Below are 9,410 nucleotides of genomic sequence, written 5' to 3' on the forward strand. Positions count from 1 at the left end.
CACCAAGCTTTTCCTATATCATGATTCTGGGCGCCACCTCGTCCCTGTTGGTCTGGGGAGAGCCCTGAACTGGACTCATGCTTCCTCCGAGACATGAGTAGTTAGCAGACGGCTTCTTGACACCTGAGAGGGGGAGATTCCCTGGTAGGACGTAGCGCGTGGGAGGATCACGTTATTCCCACTGGTTCCTCTCCCTCCCCTCAGGCACCCCGACCAACCAGAGGGAGGCGCTATAGCGACCAGGATCAATGCATGTTTTTGTGAGGGGAACTTCGGGGGACACGGGGAGAACATGCAAACTCCACACAGAAAGGCCCTTCCGACACCATGGACACCACCCCATGGAGGTGGGGACACGCCTCCAACGCCCACAGCATCCTGGTGGGAATCGAACCCAGGACCTTCTATCTGTGAGGCGAGAGCGCTATAAATTAATTTTTTCTCTCTCCGAGGGCTGCAAGAACAAAATTACATTATTCTGTTCTTGCAACAAATGTCTCGATTCTTGATGCATCATCTGGGCAGAACTTTGTTCTTGTGTGGTGTCCTTTTGTTTGATTGGTCAGAAATTTGTATTTGAATGAGACATATGCTGCAGTGGGATGGCCCTGTGACGACTTCCCAGGAGTTCTGCAGTGGAGTTTCTCGTGAAGTATGAAATGTCCTGACCAGAAATAACTTTTTTCTTGTTCTTCCCACATCGAGAACAAGAACAAATTTCTCTGTTCTTGTGGAGTATGTAAAGGGCTTTTAGGATTAAAAACTGTAGTCAACAAAACAATACGTCATGGTCAATACATCCACTTATTTTACTATCTATGCTTGCAACTGCTACTTCCAAAGTCAAGATGAAGACTGAACTCAGCTATTTCATTTGACTCTATCACCAAACTCTACACCAGACTGGTGACAACCTAATGTTCCCTCCATTAAGAGCTTCAGAGAGCTGTATTCACTCACCTCCCTCTCAGTGTACCATAGATGGGCAGTCAGGATCTTGTGTCGCAACTCAGTGACCTAGCTCTGGCTCAACAGATAGCTAACCAACCGTTTGGAGAGGAACAATGGCAGGGGCCTAAGCCACCACTTCAAGTTCATCTGGGCTCTAGCCCCAATGGCCAACAGCCAAGCAAGGCACGGAGCACACATTCAGCCCAAGCTAAAGCATGAACAAAGCCACCTTTTACAAAAGTCTGACTGCCACACAGGCTCAAACAAGAGCTGATAAGGAAGATCAAGTCCAATTAAAGCACTTGGTGAACTCATAGGGTTCTGCTGCTGATCTCCTAAAAAACTGATTAAAGAAGTTATGTCTTCATTTTATTATGACTCCTGTCAAGTTGAACTGGTGGTTGTATTGAACCTTTTCTGCTCTCCCTACAACTTTTGTAGAAGATGCTAAATCTTTTCCCATTCTCCAGTTCAACATAAATTAAAAATAATCCATACCACCAGTCCTTCAGTCGCAGCTCCAGCTTTGAATTTATCTGCTCTTTGTGAGAGCAATTCCCTTTCCCTGGGCCTGGACATTGTTTCTGCATTGAGGTTCACCCATGGTGAAGTCCTGTAAAAGGATCATTTTGGGGGGGATTATCGTGGATTTTTTTCAGAAGGGCCACTGTTCTCTGTTTTGGGGAGCTGTGCTGGAATTTTGTCTGATCCCACTGAATATTCCCAAGCCATGTTATTTTTTGGACAGTGCACCAATGGGCCATGGGTCAGTAGTTTAAGCTTCAAAGTAGGCCATTTGTGGTGGTGCTGGCATGAATATTTCATTGGCAGAGGCCTCAAATCTTGCACTCATGATCCTCTGATCCTTTTGAGGTGCAAGGACTTGCCTGTTTTTTTAAAGGCAGTAGCTATTTGGGTGCACATTGGTAAGGTCAAGTTTCTTAAAGACCTCGCACTGAAGCATGTAAAGTGAGGTTAATATGGGGTCAATAAGAATACTGAGGCTAAGGGCAGCCGGCATAGGCTTTAAGGCTCCACAAAATTAAAAATTGGTTAACAGTCACTGTTATATTATACACTTACCAGAAGCTCGGAAGATCAGCTGGTGGCAGTCGGCTGTCATTTGGCAGTTATTCAATTAAGACAGAAAATCTATCCGACTACAGTATAGTGGTGTTTAGTGGATAAAATTGTTACTTAAATTCTACTAAATTCTACTACTAAAAGACACTCTGAGGAGGCAGCTGGCTGTTTGCTTTTGCTCCTCATTAACCAAGCTAGCTAGTTAGCCCTAGCTTAAACTTCTGAATATCGCCACTTCTGACTTCAAAAAAGCAAGATGGTAACGGCCAAAAACCAAGATGGGGACCGTCAAAAATAGCCAAACTTTTTTTTTTTTTTAAGATTTTTTTTGGGGCATTTTTATGCTTTTATTGAAAGTGATAGAGGGTGATAGAGGGGAAGACATGCAGCAAAGGGAGCTCAGGCCAGATTCGAACCCGGCTCCACCGCAGCAAGGACTCAACCTACATGGTAAGCGCTCTACCAGTGTGAGCCACCGGGACGCCCCCCAAACTCAAGGCTTTAAAACATTAGCCTACAAACCAGTGGGTGACGCCCAGTGGCTACATCTATTTATTTTATACGGTCAGGGGTAGGCAACCTGCAGCTGTGACTAAAACATTTGTTCGAAACGAAACAGTTATTTTATATTCTAATTTTCATTAAACATTTGTGTAGACCCAAAGCAATTAGCAGTCTTTGACTGTAAAAATGTGCAGCTTATATACGTCATTAAAACTTTTTTTTTTTTTTACTTTTTGGTCAACTTAAATGTGCATCATAGCTTACGAAAGTCTACTACACGGCACCTTTACCTCTCAATTTTGCCAAATTTAAGTCTAGTTTTAAGTTCCCCTAGCTAGGCTACGAGGTTCCAAATCTCCTGAGATATTTGTCAAGCGTCAAGCCTCTCATTTGCACTTTGGTTCTCACTGCTTTCTGACAAAATCGTATTGATAAATGCTCAATATGCCCTATTAGTAAAGCTGGTAGACTTAGGTTTAGACTTAGTAGGCTGTTTTATCGTCATTTTAAGGCTTGAAATAAGGTTTGCTGCTCCATTCCTACATTTTTTCCCTTTTTTCGTCCAACAGTGGCTCTTTTGCTCATAAAGGTTGCAGACCCCTAGCCTGGCTAACACCAGACTATTCTCAAATGAGGTCTAGTCTGGCAACGAGCAATGTATTTCTCCGTAGAGGAGGTGTGGTTTACGATCCTCCAGAGCCGTTTATTGGGCGCTTAGAATGTCTATCAAAAGCGTCTGTAGGTAGCTCTTAGCCAATCAGATCAGTTATACCAGATGACGTAGTAGAGCAACAGAAATGGATGTTTGTTGTGTGTGTCTGTGAGAGAGTGTTGTTTGCTGCGTTGCTTCTCCAGTTCTCGCTTTCTGCAAGATTATTTATTTTCACGCTTTATTCCCCCTCATGTCATTCAGCCACACACATCCACTGATTTTATGGGCAATAAACAAGCTGCTGCGGGCCTCTCGGTGGCTCCGCTGTCCCCCGGCTGGTAGCGAGATCACCGGCGGTGACCGGCAGTCTCGCCGGTGCGGCGCTAATCACCGGCGCTACCGGTGATCTGGCTACGAGCCGGGGGACAGCGGAGCCGCCGAGAGACCTTTCGCCTTTCAACTTTCGCTCTAAACTATTTAAAACACCATCTACAGCTAAAGAGAGTTTCGCGTCTGCAGCAGCCATGTTGGATCCGGAAAACTACAAGCTTCCAAGTGCCGAGTAGTACGCGTCATCGTCTTGCCGTCCCTCCCCGCTCTGTGATTGGATCCCTAAAACAGGGCTAAGAATGCTTCCTGGTTTCCAGACCCTGTCGCAGTTCGAAATTAAATTCGAGCACGCAAGGCAGTCTGGGTATACCCAGGCTAGCCAACCCCAGGTCTACAATGCAAAAATGATAAGAAAGTCTCCAAAATCTTTATTAAGAGGTCAGTATTGAGTAAACTATTAAGGGTCTATTATGAAAGGATTTCACTGACTCACCACATGTTGACTGTTGGAAAAAGGTGTTAGCGCACAGGGAGGAGAATCCTGTCTGGAATAGGTGGCCTCTATTTTCTTTGCAGGGGAACTGTTGCTGCATCATGGGCATAGACTGTATAAGATCATGGGCTTAGCACCACCCAAGACAACTGAAATACAACAAAGCCAGAGTGTTATTTCTCTTATCCCAGAATGATAACAGATGCAGCCAGACCTTTATCCTGCTCAGACACAGTGCTGTGGAGATAGTTTTAGCTATGAGTGACTATGAAGACTATGACTATAAACAAGCAGAATAAATAAATGATAATAAACAAGCAATGTCTTTTTTAGTTTACCCGAATACACTTTATAAGGATATGCATAATAAATTAGGTTATAAGATTAGATTATTAGTATAAGCATTCCTATAACAGACCTTAAATAGAATCTGTATTAGGTTGTGCAGTCTTATTTTCCATCGCCCCCTCTCATACTCATGCCTTTCCAGGAATTATTACTGTTTGCACACAGTTCACTGGTTCTCATTACCCTGGCCACAGTTATGCATACTTTGATCATGAAAGTCAGACTGCACTCATGACTGATAATATCTCTTTGCTGCCTAAAACTGAGCTTAAGTTTATGAATAAGGACAGTATTTTGCCACAAGTAACATCATTTATCAATGTCTGTAGTTTTAAAATCATAAAGGGTTCTTGAATAGTAGAAAAATGTTCTAAATGTTGTAATGACCCATTTAAATACTTATCTCTTAAAAGTAGAAATGGTCTTTAGAGACACAGTAGTCACATTGATTTACAGTGCAGATAGAAACTGGGCTAACAGGAATAATAGGACAAGAAAAAGCTTTTTGAAAGTTGGAGACAGAGGACCATCATGCTCTTTTGTCTACCTCCCACATGCAGTCACATGCTGCTGCAGACCCAGAGAGCTGCCTTCTCTGTCTCTGTCTTGTCTGTCTGCTCACTGGGCTGGACTACCCTGAGCTGAGTGGCTGATCTGAATGCAGTGGACTGAGACATCTCTATTGACATGTTAAACAGCTTAACATGATCTTTAAACTAACCCTGTCTCTAATAAAGGCTTAATAACTTAACTAGTCCTTCAGTTATTGTTAACAGCTCTAATGTTGCAAAAAAATATATAAATAGCTGCATATAAAAGATTATGAAAAGAATTTCAGTGCAGTTATATGTATGTTACATTCTTTGGAAAGAAGAACATTTCAGCTACATAGTGAAAATCTGCATAATAGGGTAGTTACATTAAGTCCTCATGGTTTCTGCTGTAATATCACACTGCCCTTCATATTACATGCTATGTATTCTACTATATTAACCCTTTTTTTTAAAACACTAATTCTACATACTTAAAATAACATTTTAGGGAAGTACGTTAAACAAATTTTACACATTTTTTTTAATGCTGATGTTAGATGATATTTTACAGATGCTGGGGGTCTGCTACCATGGATTGTATAAGAATAGTGGATGTAGTCACCATTAGGGATGGGCGTTTGGAAGAAACCTGCCAATTGAGCATCTATAATGTTAACGTTCAATTAATCGATTAATCGCTATGTTTTTATACATACTCCAGTATATTTGTACGCAGAGACTTCTTGTCGATTGTAAAAGTAAATCAACTGAGGTTAAACTGTAAAGATAACGTCAAGGAGTTCAATGTTTTATATTTTAGCTCCCGAAGAGGCATGAGGTTAGTTTTCACAGTAATCTTATATAATCAATATTTAAGTTTTGTATAAAATTAAACTCATTAATTCATGCTAGCAAGGTTTGATACAGTAAGCTAGTTTTGCTCAAATTAATACTCTTGTATTCTGTGTGTTTTATAATTGTTATTGCAACTTTCAGTTTGCAAACTGTAGCTTTAGCCAACTTAATTCTCAGTTCATTGGCTTATTCACGTACGGCTGCAGAACTGAACGTTCGGCCGTGTTTCAGTTTAGTGAGCATTGATACTCAGTCAGAGATAAAAATTAAATAAAAAAAATACACAGATCGATTAAAAATTCCATGTGATCGACCAAATTCTTAACGACCATTTAGCGATCATCGATTAATTATTTCCATCCCTAATCATAACACAATGCCTTGAACTTTGTCCGTCTTGCTCATATGTATGTGGCAGAGAGGATTGTGGATCAGAATAGCTAGACAAGCATGCTAGCTTCTATACTACAAAGTTAGACTTGATGTATTAGGATATCCTGGTATATTTTGTCATACTAAATAATAAGGTATTAAGAGTATTGGAATACATCCCATGTGATCGTAACATCCCCAGCATGAATCCTTATGTGAATCACTAATTTCCTATAAACAATCCGAAAGATTAAATGCCCCTAAAATACTACCTTCCTTTGGGGAAAATTAAATTTTTGGTTTATTTATATCAGAATAACAAAACAATCAATACCATCAGCACTCCCACACTCCTCCCTCTGTTGCTGTATTCTCACAGCAAAGCCAACTGTCTTTGAAAAAAAAAAAAGCCAATATGTACACTTTAACTTTTTTAGACCTAGACAGACTTACATTCGGTGCCCCCATGGTACATAAAACATGACAAACATGCTCCCTAGGTACCCGTCCACTGGAGAAACTTGATGCACTGCCCTCTAGGGTGCCCTGCTAGTGGAGAAAATGTGATGAAGTGCTCTTCAGGGTGCTCATAACCACATGCTGCTGGTGCCATTTTAAATTTTTCAACTCTGCCCCTCAGACAGACACTGTGCAGGCTCATTAGAATATCCCACCACCCCATCTGAGTATCTCCACTCACAGCTTAAGAACTACCCTTTGCAAAGGTGCGCCATATTTTTCTTTCAGGTACAGGTACAGACAGAATGAGAAACTAATGTTTTTTTTTAATAAGCATGTAAAAATGTTCAAACTGAAACTGTCCCCTTAAAAATTTTTTTTTTTAAAGTAAATTACAATAGTAAGAATATGCCACATCACATGTAGAGGAATGCAATATGACACAGCAAACATTTGTTCCCATGGTTGCTGATAACTTTATGTAACTATGAGACTATAAAACACATAACCATAGATGAAGGAGACCATTCATTCCTTGTCTTTACTCCCCTCCCTGCCTGACTGTATTGAAAATCACCTGACTCCCTCCAGCATAATGTACTTTGTGATTATTACTGAAAAAAAGCACTAAGTCTACAAAGAATGCTAATCATTTTTAAGCCAAATCAAGCCTTCATAAAACCTTTTTTCTCATGCCTTTGAACTACGCATGAATTTACAAGGTGGAGGAGCAGACACATACCCACTCAAGGGTTTACTACAGCTGGAGACACTATGAGGAATGTGTTGTGACGCCTGTGCATGAGTGAGTGGGGGTCTTAAGATCCTCTACATCACATCACCTTTTTCCCCTGCACGTGAGGGAGGTGCAGCCCCTCATGATACACGAGAACTGCTGACGATAGAGGTAATTACGGGAGATTTCTTTATCCCACAGAGCTAAAGGCTTAACAATGATTCCTAATGTCAATACAACACGCCACCACCATCCTGCTTGCTGCTATATGCAACCTTTGTTCCATATTTTAAAAAAGGATTCTTAAAGAAATCAAATCTGATTTAATTTTGGCTTAAGCTCTGCCTGGCGAAAAGAGGGAACACAAGCCAAATGAACCTCTGACCTAGTTTGGAAAAATTCAATACAATGTCTTAACAAAAAAAAAACAGCATGTTAACCCTTTCAAAACTCATTATATTTACACAGTACCCTTGATCCAGACTGGAATGTCTGATAAAGATTTAAAAAGCAAAAAGAAAAGAAAAGAAAACAAGAAATAGATGTCATTTTGAAAAGATTAGAAACACTGCTTGTATCAATTTGTGTTGCTCTTGTTTTTCAAAAAACCTTTCAGATCCAGCTGTTTGCTTGGCTGGCCTACAGAATATTAAATTTTAAAAACAACACACACACACACACACACACCCTTGATTTCTATCTTTGTGAGGACATTCATTGACAATGCATTTTCTAGCCCCTAGGACAGACAGACAGACAGACTGACAGAGAGTGTTTCCATCACTTCAGATGATATTACATTGACTTACACCCAGGCTTGACCCTGACATTTAATAATTTGCATTCTGGGCGCTTTATTTTGTCCCCACGAGGAAGGTGAGACCCCACAAAAACAGATCTATGTCCCCACAACTAGGGATAGGCATTTGAAAGAAACCTGCCAACTCCAGTATCTATAACGTTAACGATCAATTAATCGCTGCATGCATACATGGGCAGAATTTAAGATAAATATACAGTACTATGCAAAAGCCTGTTTTGATAATGATGCTTTTATTTTTGAGAGGACGAAGGGATTTCCTGTTGATAGTAGTGAGATGATACTGTAAAGATAACATCAAGGAGTTCAATGTTTTATGTTTTAGCCCCCGAAGATGCATGAGGTTAGTTTGTTATCTCGCAGATTTAATTGTGTTTTGTGTTTAAATAAGTTTTGGATAAAATTAAACCTAGTAATTCATGCTAGTAGGGTTTGATACAGTAAGCTAGTCTTGCTCAAATTAATACTCTTGTATTTCTGTTTTATAATGTTATTGCAACTTTCAGTTTGCAAACTGTAGCTTTATCCAACTTAATTCTCAACTGAACCTGCGGCCGTGTTTCAGTTCATAGATAAAATAAAAAAATGCACAGATTGATTAAAATTCCACCAAATTGGGGCGTCCCGGTGGCTCACACTGGTAGACAGAGTACCATCAAGGCTGAGTCCTTCCTGTGGCGGACCCGGGTTCGAATCTGGCCTGAGGTTCCTTTGCCGCATGTCCTCCCCTCTATCTCCCCCTTTCAATAAAAAATGCCCCCCAAATTTTTTTTTCCCCACCAAATCAACCAAATTCTTAACGTCCATTAATGAATCATGGATTAATTATTCCCATCGAAACCCACAACATAAGTACACGTCTATGCCTTTTAGGAATTTGGAAGGTCTAACCCTAACCTCAAGTCACAGCTTACACCAAACCTTCATTAGAACCCAGCTTTGGTCCACTCTCCCTGACAAAAAAACACACACACACACACACAAACTCTAGGTAAGTGCATCAGTTAAACACATAACACAGAAGGCGTCAGTCTTTTTTCGTTTGTATTTATTAACAGAAATGTATTAACATTTAATATGCAGGAATGAGACCTTCTGTGAATACATGGCACAATCATATTATATACATTCTTAAAGGAGACAGTGCACAAAGATGGTGGAGGGAGGGGAAAATATGGGAATCTTAAAATGACCCTTCAGTGGGCTCTGACTGATGTGAGCCGAGTGAGAAACACTGACTTTTTTTTAAGTTAAAAATGTTGTTTTTTTTATAA

Source organism: Centropristis striata, chromosome 9, assembly GCF_030273125.1.
Source record: "Centropristis striata isolate RG_2023a ecotype Rhode Island chromosome 9, C.striata_1.0, whole genome shotgun sequence".
Classification (NCBI taxonomy): domain Eukaryota; kingdom Metazoa; phylum Chordata; class Actinopteri; order Perciformes; family Serranidae; genus Centropristis; species Centropristis striata.